Raw genomic sequence first — 10,511 nt, forward strand, 5'->3', positions numbered from 1 at the left:
CACACGTCCGTGAAACACGGTCCGTGTGATACCGGCCTGGATTTCTTCTAAATGCAGAAGCGCACAGCATCATTGGTTGCTATGACGCCGTGCACTTCCTGCTGCCGCCGCAGTACAGTAATACACTGGTATAGATCATACCAGTGTATTACTGTACTGCGGCGGCAGCAGGAAGCGCACGGCGTCATAGCAACCAAGGACGCCGTGCGCTTCTGCACTCAGAAGAAATCCAGGCCGGTATCACACAGACCGTGTTTCACGGACGTGTGCATGAGGCTTTAATATGTACAGCACCATGGAAGATGATGGCGCTATATCAATCAATAATAATGGCAGTAGTAATCATTGTAGGGATTCCATTGTCCTTGTTCTCCCTGTAGTTTGAAATCTCTACCTGTAAATACTGGGTGTACATCATCGTCCCTTTAATTATTAGGGTCTTTTACAACTTACAAAAAGAAGGCATACCTCCATGCAGGGCCGGCACCTTTCTTGTGAAAATACAGTCCTCCAACCCTGAGAAATGATTTTTTACAAATGCATTTTTTGGTGCACTATGGGCGCCATTTGGTGCACTACTGCTATACCATAACGTCACCAGCAGCCTCCCCCTCTTTTTTTTTTTGTAATTTCCTGAAATTTCAGACCTGGTAGTGATGATGCCAGGTGCACCAAATAAAGCAGCCCCGCCCACAGTGCACTTAAAAAAAAGCATTTCTCAGGATTAGAGGACTAGATTCAAAGACACTTAGGGCTCATGCCCACGAACGTAAGGGCTCCGTGCCAGTGCTGCAGACCGTATACGGAACCATTCATTTCAATGGGTCGGCAAAAACAAAGGAAGCTACTCCGTGTGCATTCCGTTTCCGTAGGTCCGTATTTCCGTTCCGCAAAAAAATAGAACATGTCCTATTATTGTCCTAAGGGGCCAGCTTTTCCGTTCCGCAAAATACAGAATGCACACGGACGTCATCCGTATTTTTCGTGTGCATGAGGCCTTACTTTGAAACTGATTTGGGATGTGACAAATGTTTGGGTTTAATTTCTTTTTTTTTTATGTGCTAATAAAATGTATTTTTATAGGATTTATACAATCTGGTGCATTTTTGTGTTTTTTACCCCGTGTTATTTCATTGGTTCTGTTCTTTACATATTATCTGCCTGATTATGCATGGATCTCTTTTGCATTGCATTGATTTTGTAGAGATAGGTCAATGAGGCGAGCATCTAGGATGGAGGTGATACAGTAGCCTGGATCAGGCTATAGATGCATGCAAATAAACTGGGATATATGGCCTGTATTCACCATAGCAATACGGTATAACATTATCTGAAAGACCCCTGCAAAGACAAACCTATCTCTGTACGCCCAGGAAAGGCCGTGCACAGCATACCGCCATACAGTGCCCATATACTGTCTGCCACCAAACAGGGTCTGAAAAACTGTGTGATAAAGATCCCATGTATCGCTCTAATACCTCCAAGATAATGGGTCACAAAAAAATGTCCCCACCTCGAAATGTATATACAAATTTATTCTTGCGATGCCTCAAACTTATTTATGGGCTAAGTGTATGTCGAGTGTCCTCTGCGGGCTTACAGAGAGGGGGGCATTACTATTACTGTGGGGCACTACTGGGTGCATTGGTATTACTGGAGGCTTCAATGGCAGCATTATTAATTCTGGGGGGGCACTAATGGAGGCATTACTATTACTGGGGGGCACTAATGGAGGCATTACTATTACTGGGGGCACTATTAATTCTGGGGGGCACTAATAGAGGCATTACTATTACAGGGGGCACTACCGGAGCATAATATTACTGGGGGGGCTCTAATGGGAGCATTAATATTACTGGGGGGCTCTAATTGGGGCATTATTAATCCTTGGGGGCACTAATGGGGGCATTATTAATCCTGGGGGGCATTATTAATCCTGGGGGGGCACTAATGGGTGCATTAATATTATTAGGGGGCACCAATGGGGACATTTATCATTCTGGGGGGCATTATTATTACTGGGGGCACTATTAATTCTGGGGGTCACTAATTGGGGCATTAGTATTACTGGGGACAAAATGGGGGCATTAATTCTGGGGGGCACTAATGGAGGCATTATTACTACTGGGGGGCACTAATGGGGGCATTATTAATTCTGGGCGGCTGTCTTCTGGGACTGCTAGAAGTTGATGAGGGGGATACTAACTCATCTATATGTAAGCAGAGAACGCCCACCTCTCGGGAATACCTTAATAGAATGAACACCATCCTAAGATATGAAAGGGGAATATACTTGAAAAGGAAGTGTCCCAATAAGTTTCTATCTATTTGGCAGGGATGGTTAAGTGCTCCGGGTCTTGTGTCAGGGACCCTCGCTGCGGAATGCATAAGAGACCAAATTTCTGGGACTGGGGGACTGCGGTAGGTTGGCTTGGTATAGTGGGAACGCTGGGCATCATGGCTGCGCACTAGTGTTTCGCAATGGACAGTGCTGCAACACCGAAGAGATACTGCTTTTGTAGGGCTCGGTCGTCTCACAGGTTTGAAATGCTTGAGAGTGTTGGGAGGTGGGCAGGGGAGTTTGGTTTAATGATCGGGTTTTATTATGATGTGTGTACGCCCTGGATACATTGTGATTAATGTGTACTCCTTGGAAATAATAAGCTGACACAACAACATTGTATTTATATTTAAAAATGGGCACAAATTTCTTTTATTATACATGCCATTGTATGTTGAATTATACAGTATGTGTATATGTCGTACACTGTGTTTTACTCTTTCAATAAAAACTATCTTGATTTAAAAAATACTGGGCGGCACTAATGGAAATATTATTAATTCTGGGGGACACTAATGGAGGCATTAATATTACTGGGGGGCACTAATGGGGGCATTATTAATTCTGGGGGGCACTAATGGAGGCATTATTATTACTGGGGGGCACTAATGGGGCATTACTAATTCTGAGGGGCACTAATAGAGGCATTACTATTACTGGGGGAACTAATGGGGGCATTATTAATTCTGGGGGGCCCAAATGGGGTCACTATTAATTCTGGAGGGGAGCGCTAATGGGGGCATTATTAATTCTGGGGGGCATTAATGGAGGCATTAATATTACTGGGGGGCACTAATGGGGGCATTATTAATTCTGGGGGGCACTATTGGAGGCATTATTACTGGGGGGCACTAATGGGGGCATTATTAATTCTGGGGGCCACTACACGAGGTATTACTGTTACAGGGGGCACTAATGGGAGCATTATTAATTCTGGGGGGGCACTAATGGAGGCATTATTAATTCTGGGGGGCACTAATGGAGACATTATTATTACTGGGGGGCACTAATGGGGGCATTATTAATTCTGGGGGGCACTAATGGAGGCATTATTATTACTGGGGGGCACTAATGGGGCATTACTAATTCTGGGGGGCACTAATGGAGGCATTACTATTACTGGGGGAACTAATGGGGGCATTATTAATTCTGGGGGGCCCAAATGGGGTCACTATTAATTCTGGGGGGCATTAATGGAGGCATTGATATTACTGGGGGGCACTAATGGGGGCATTATTAATTCTGGGGGCCACTATACGAGGTATTACTGTTACAGGGGGCACTAATGGGAGCATTATTAATTCTGGGGGGGCACTAATGGAGGCATTATTAATTCTGGGGGGCACTAATGGAGACATTATTATTACTGGGGGGCACTAATGGGGGCATTATTAATTCTGGGGGGCACTAAAAGAGGCAAAACAGGGGCATTATTAATTCTGGGGTGCACTAATGGAGCCATTGATATTACTGGGGGGCACTAATAGGGGCATTATTAATTCTGGGGGGCACTAATGGAGGCATTATTAATTCTGGGGGGCACTAAAGGAGGCATTATTACTGGGGGGCACTAATGGGGGCATTATTAATTCTGGGGGGCACTAAACGAGGTATTACTGTTACAGGGGGCACTAATGGGAGCATTATTAATTCTGGGGGGGCACTAATGGAGGCATTATTAATTTGGGGGGGCACTAATAGGGTCACTATTAATTCTGGAGGAGAGCGCTAACAGGGGCATTATTAATTCTGGGGGGTACTAATGGAGGCATTATTATTACTGGGGGGCACTAATGGGGGCATTATTATTACTGGGGGGCACTAATGGGGGCATTATTAATTCTGGGCGGCTGTCTTCTGGGACTGCTAGAAGTTGATGAGGGGGATACTAACTCATCTATATGTATGCAGAGAATGCTGTTCCAGGCCCGAATAGTAATAGCTAAACACTGGACCAATCAGGAACCGCCCACCTCTCGGGAATACCTTCATAGAATGAACACCATCCTAAGATATGAAAGGGGAATATACTTGAAAAGGAAGTGTCCCAATAAGTTGCTATCTATTTGGCAGGGATGGTTAAGTGCTCCGGGTCTTGTGTCAGGGACCCTCGCTGCGGAATGCATAAGAGACCAAATTTCTGGGACTGGGGGACTGCGACTGCGGTAGGTTGGCTTGGTATAGTGGGAACGCTGGGCATCGTGGCTTCGCACTAGTGTTTCGCAATGGACAGTGCTGCAACACCGAAGAGATACTGCTTTTGTAGGGCTCGGTCGTCTCACAGGTTTGAAATGCTTAAGGGTGTTGGGGGGTAGGGGGGGGGGAGTTTGGTTTAATGATCAGGTTTTATTATGATGTGTGTACGCCCTGGATACATTGTGATTAATGTGTACTCCTTGGAAATAATAAGCTGACACAACAACATTGTATTTATATTTAAAAATGGGCACAAATTTATTTTATTATACATGCCATTGTATGTTGAATTATACAGTATGTGTATATGTGTTTTACTCTTTCAATAAAAACTATCTTGATTAAAAAAATTCTGGGCGGCACTAATGGAAATATTATTAATTCTGGGGGACACTAATGGAGGCATTATTATTACTGGGGGGCACTAATGGGGGCATTATTAATTCTGGGGGGCACTAATGGAGGCATTATTATTACTGGGGGGCACTAATGGGGCATTACTAATTCTGGGGGGCACTAATGGAGGCATTACTATTACTGGGGGAACTAATGGGGGCATTATTAATTCTGGGGGGCCCAAATGGGGTCACTATTAATTCTGGAGGATAGCGCTAATGGGGGCATTATTAATTCTGGGGGGCATTAATGGAGGCATTGATATTACTGGGGGGCACTAATGGGGGCATTATTAATTCTGGGGGGCACTATTGGAGGCATTATTACTGGGGGGCATTAATGGGGGCATTATTAATTCTGGGGGGCACTATTGGAGGCATTATTACTGGGGGGCATTAATAATTCTGGGGGGAACTAAACGAGGTATTACTGTTACAGGGGGCACTAATGGGAGCATTATTAATTCTGGGGGGGCACTAATGGAGGCATTATTAATTTTTGGGGGCACTAATGGGGTCACTTAATTCTGGAGGAGAGCGCTAACAAGGGCATTATTAATTCTGGGGGGCACTAATGGAGGCATTGATATTACTGGGGGGCACTAATAGGGGCATTATTAATTCTGGGGGGCACTAATGGAGGCATTATTAATTCTGGGGGGCACTAATGGAGACATTATTATTACTGGGGGGCACTAATGGGGGCATTATTAATTCTGGGGGGCACTAAAAGAGGCATTACTATTACAGGGGGCACTAATGGGGGCATTATTAATTCTGGGGGGCACTAATGGAGGCATTATTAATTTTGGGGGGCACTAATGGGGTCACTATTAATTCTGGAGGAGAGCGCTAACAGGGGCATTATTAATTCTGGGGGGCACTAATGGAGGCATTGATATTTCTGGGGGGCACTAATAATAATGGGAGCCACATTATGACATAGCGACTTAACGCCCATGTAAAGCCACGCCCCAACAACCACACCACCTTTGGGGTGTGGCTTAACATGGCCGGTATTTTTTGTTGGGAAAGGTGCAGTGGCGTATCCAAGGTATGGCAGCCATGGCTAGTGCCATAGGCGCCAAGCGGGGGGGGCGACCAGGGCCGATCCTACACGGGGTGCAGTGGGTGCCCGGGCCCCGCACCCCAGCGCTGCGGCCCTGGTGACAAGTGGGGGCGGCCGCGGCCGGCGGCAGGGCAGAGCAGGAGATGAGCGCCTCCATTGCGGAAGCGCTCATCTCCATAGTCATCTGTATTGCCGTCCTCAGGACGGCAATACAGATGCCTGTCTGTGCTGCGGCAGAGGAGGGAGAGGTGTGTCCCCTCCTGTTCCTCTGATAGGCTGCCGGCTTAGTGCTGGCAGCCTATCAGAGGCCGGTGATGGCGCGATGACGTCATCGCGTCGTCGCCTGAGCCGTATAGCGAGGGACACACAGACGGAAGAGGTGGCCTGCATCGCATCGCATTGCTGGAGGTAAGTATAAGTGTATTATTTTTTTTAATTTTTTTATATAGGTACAATACTGGGCTGGCACATGATAAGGGGGGCTACTGGGCTGGCACATAAGGGGGGCTACTGGGCTGGCACATAAGGGGGGACTACTGGGCTGGGCTGGCACATGATAAGGGGGGCTACTGGGCTGGCACATGATAAGGGGGGACTACTGGGCTGGCACATGATAAGGGGGGACTACTGGGCTGGCACATGATAAGGGGGGACTACTGGGCTGGCACATGATAAGGGGGGCTACTGGCACATGATATGGGGGGCTACTGGCACATGATATGGGGGCACTCTGGCTACTGGCACATGATATGGGGGCACTCTGGCTACTGACACATGATATGGGGGGGCTCTGGCTACTGGCACATGATGGTGGGGGGGGGCTCTGGCTACTGGCACATGATATGGGGGGGGCTCTGGCTACTGGCACATGATATGGGGGGCTACTGGCACATGATAAGGGGGGCTACTGGCACATGATAAGGGGGGCTACTGGCACATGATAAGGGGGCTACTGGCACATGATAAGGGGGGCTACTGGCACATGATAAGGAGGGCTACTGGCACATAGGGGGGCTACTGGCACATAAGGGGGGCTACTGGCACATGATATGGGGGGGCTCTGGCTACTGGCATATGATATGGGGGGCTCTGGCTACTGGCACATGATGGTGGGGGGGCTCTTATTTCTGGCACATGATTGGGGGCACTCTGGCTACTGGCACATGATATGGGGGGCTCTGGCTACTGACACATGATATGGGGGGGCTCTGGCTACTGACATGATATGGGGGGGCTCTGGCTACTGGCACATGATGGTGGGGGGGCTCTTATTACTGGCACATGATTGGGGGCATCTATGGGGGCACATCTTACTGCAGATTATTGGGGGGCACTATAGGGGCATCTACTGAGGCTAAAAAAGAAGATATTTTATATGGGGGCTCTGTATAGGGGCATTTTATACTGGGACACATTATGGTGGGTACTATGGGGAAGGGGGGGGCACTATGGGGGTCATCTACGGGGGCACTGAGAAGGGGTATTTTATATTGGCACATTATGGGAACATTAGCTCAAATAGGGGCATTACAAGGGGGTATGTTTTGCACATTATAAGGAGAATTATTATTACTGGGGGGGCATTATGGTGGGCTTTATTACTCCCCATGGTATGACCCCCTAGTAGCAGCACCAGCCTCTCCCTGCTCTGCTATCCCTCTGCCCTTTCTCCAAATCCTTATTATGAAATCTTTCTCATTAGGTTAAAGCACAACATCAGCTCCGCCGAGCCCCCGGCCAAAGTGTTGAAGTGGCGTCCGAGATCCCCAAGGGCCAAGTCAAGTAACTGTAAGTTTTTATGGGGGTTCTACAAAAGAGCTATCGTGTTTTTTTTTTTTGTTAAGGTTATCTGAAAGATGGGTTTAAAATATTTTGACAGGGGCGCAGTTTCAGTGCTTGCCATAGGCGCCATTTTCACTAGATACGCCTCTGGAAAGGTGGCAACCCTAGTGGTGGGCCATTCCAAAACTGTACGAATGAATGCCATTTTTACATACTTTTATTTCTGAAATTTACCAACAGAAGTAATGGAAAATACATATAAAACCCCATGTTCTTTGGGCCTCATACACATGACTGTATCTGTGTTGCAGTCTGCAAACCGTGGATCCCCCTGGGTATGTGCATATCTCCATTTTTTTTTCTTAAACTTCAGAAGAAATGTCTTATCCTAAAAAACTGACAAAAATAGGACATGTTCTATCTTTTTTGTGGGGCCGCGGACTGGACATGCGAATGTGGACAGCGCATATTATGCTGCCCCATTGAAATGAATGGGTCCGCATCCGATCCGCAAAAAAAACTGATCGGATGCGGACCGAACATATGGTCATGTGCATGATGCCTGACACTGTATGAAAGTAGCTTTACCTGCACTAGACTGGCATTGACACTCATAGAGGACCCCAGGGTATAGCCTTATTATCATGAAGGACTAAAATGGGGTCATCAAACTGGTGTAAAGTAGAACTGGCTTAGTTGCCCATAGCGACCAATCAGATTCCACCTTTCATTTTTGACAGCTCCTATGGAAAATGAAATGTGAAATCTGATTGGTTGCTATGGGCAACTAAGCCAGTTCTACTTTACACCAGTTATCTCACCAGGACAATTGTGAGGCGCAAATTGCGGAAATTATTCACATCAATGGGGCCGCAAAAAAAAACAGAAATGACTCCGGGTGCATTCCATGTCTGTATGTCCTCATGGCCGCAGGTTTTGGGCCTTAGAAGGCTTCCACCAATCAGCTGAAGATCATCTTCCCGCTGCTGGACATCTGAAACAATGGACATCTGACCCAAGAGAACTTGTCACCGGGCAGAAACAGAAACTGGACCAGCTGTAACCAGATTTTCACTCCAGGTAAGCCCTTTAGCAAATAACAAGGGGGACGGGGGGAACTCCACATACCACAACACAGACCAAAACAATAAAACCACCAACCATAACCACCCAAAAACCAAAGTGACTGTGTCACCATGCGTCCCCCAAGCTAAACGCTCCGGGGGGCCCCTTCCATTCATTTCAATCGGGCCACAAAAAATGCAGGCAGCACAGCGCTGTATGTCCACATTTCCGTCCTGCAAATGAGCAGAATATGCCGTATTCTTCTCCATTTTACAAACAAAAATAGGTACCGTTACAATGAAGCCCGTGGAAATTGCGACTATCTGTAGTTTGCAGATCGCAAAACACATACGGTCATGTGCATGTAGCCTAATCTTTACCTGCACACGTGGGAGAGTGAACGCACATAAGATCAGCACAAATTCCTAGCGTTGAGCGAACTTGTGTTTTAAGTTTGGCGTCTAAAGTTCGAGTTATCAAAGAATCGCGTCATGGATTCCGCTACCACGAACCATAACGGAATTTAGAATCCATAACGGGATACTTCGATAACCCGAACCCGAACTTTAGACGCCGAACTTAAAACACAAGTTCGATCAACATTACAAATTTCCATGTGGATTCATGTGCGTTTCTGCCGCATATCCTCACCAAAATCCGCAATTTCCAACACTGTTTTTTGGTTCGGTTTTGATGTGGTTTTGCCGCAGATCTCACCCTTCTATTGAAAAGGGTGAAATCCGCAGCGAAAACCGCAAAGGTAATTGACATGTTATTTATTTGGAAGTCCGCACAGCAGGTCAATGCCAGCACAGGAAAAATCCGTACATGAGATTTGTGTCATTTTTTTTGTTTTTAAACGGCCCTATCGAAGTCTATGGGGAAACCACAACACATCAGCCGCGGTTCCGCACAAACAATGGACGTGCTCTAAAAGCCGCAGCACAGATCAGTGTCCGCGTTTACAAAACGCGCACCGTGTACATGGGATTCTGCAAATCTCATTCACTTTGCTGGAACTGTATTACGCTGCCGATTTTCTGCACGTAATATTCACCGTGTGCACAGAGCCAAAGGATCCCAAATGCTGCCAAGTGCACCGACTCTCATTCATTTCTATGGAGGGCTGTCGTCGTCGTCTCACCGCGTGAGTGGGATTTTTTTCTTTTGAGGATCAAATTCACTGAATATTGGATTTTATAGACACAAGCAATGTTTTTCTTCCCTGTTGGTATAATGCAGGCATGCTCAACCTGCGGCACTCCGGCTGTTGCAAAACTACAACTCCCAGCATGCCCAAACAGCCTACAGCAAGGATGCTCAACCTGCGGCCCTCCAGCTGTTGCAAAACTACAACTCCCATCATGCCCTGCTGTGGGCTGATAGCTGTAGGCTGTCCGGGCATGCTGGGAGTTGTAGTTTTGCAACAGCTGGAGGGCCGCAGGTTGGGCATCCCTGGCCTACAGCTATCAGCCTACAGCAGGGCATTGTGGGAGTTGTAGTTTTGCAACAGCTGGAGGGCTGCAGGTTGGGCATCCCTGGCCTACAGCTATCAGCCTACAGCAGGGCATTGTGGGAGTTGTAGTTTTGCAACAGCTGGAGGGCTGCAGGTTGGGCATCCCTGGCCTACAGCTATCAGCCTACAGCAGGGCATTGTGGGAGT

Source organism: Bufo bufo, chromosome 10 (assembly GCF_905171765.1).
Source record: "Bufo bufo chromosome 10, aBufBuf1.1, whole genome shotgun sequence".
NCBI lineage: Eukaryota > Metazoa > Chordata > Amphibia > Anura > Bufonidae > Bufo > Bufo bufo.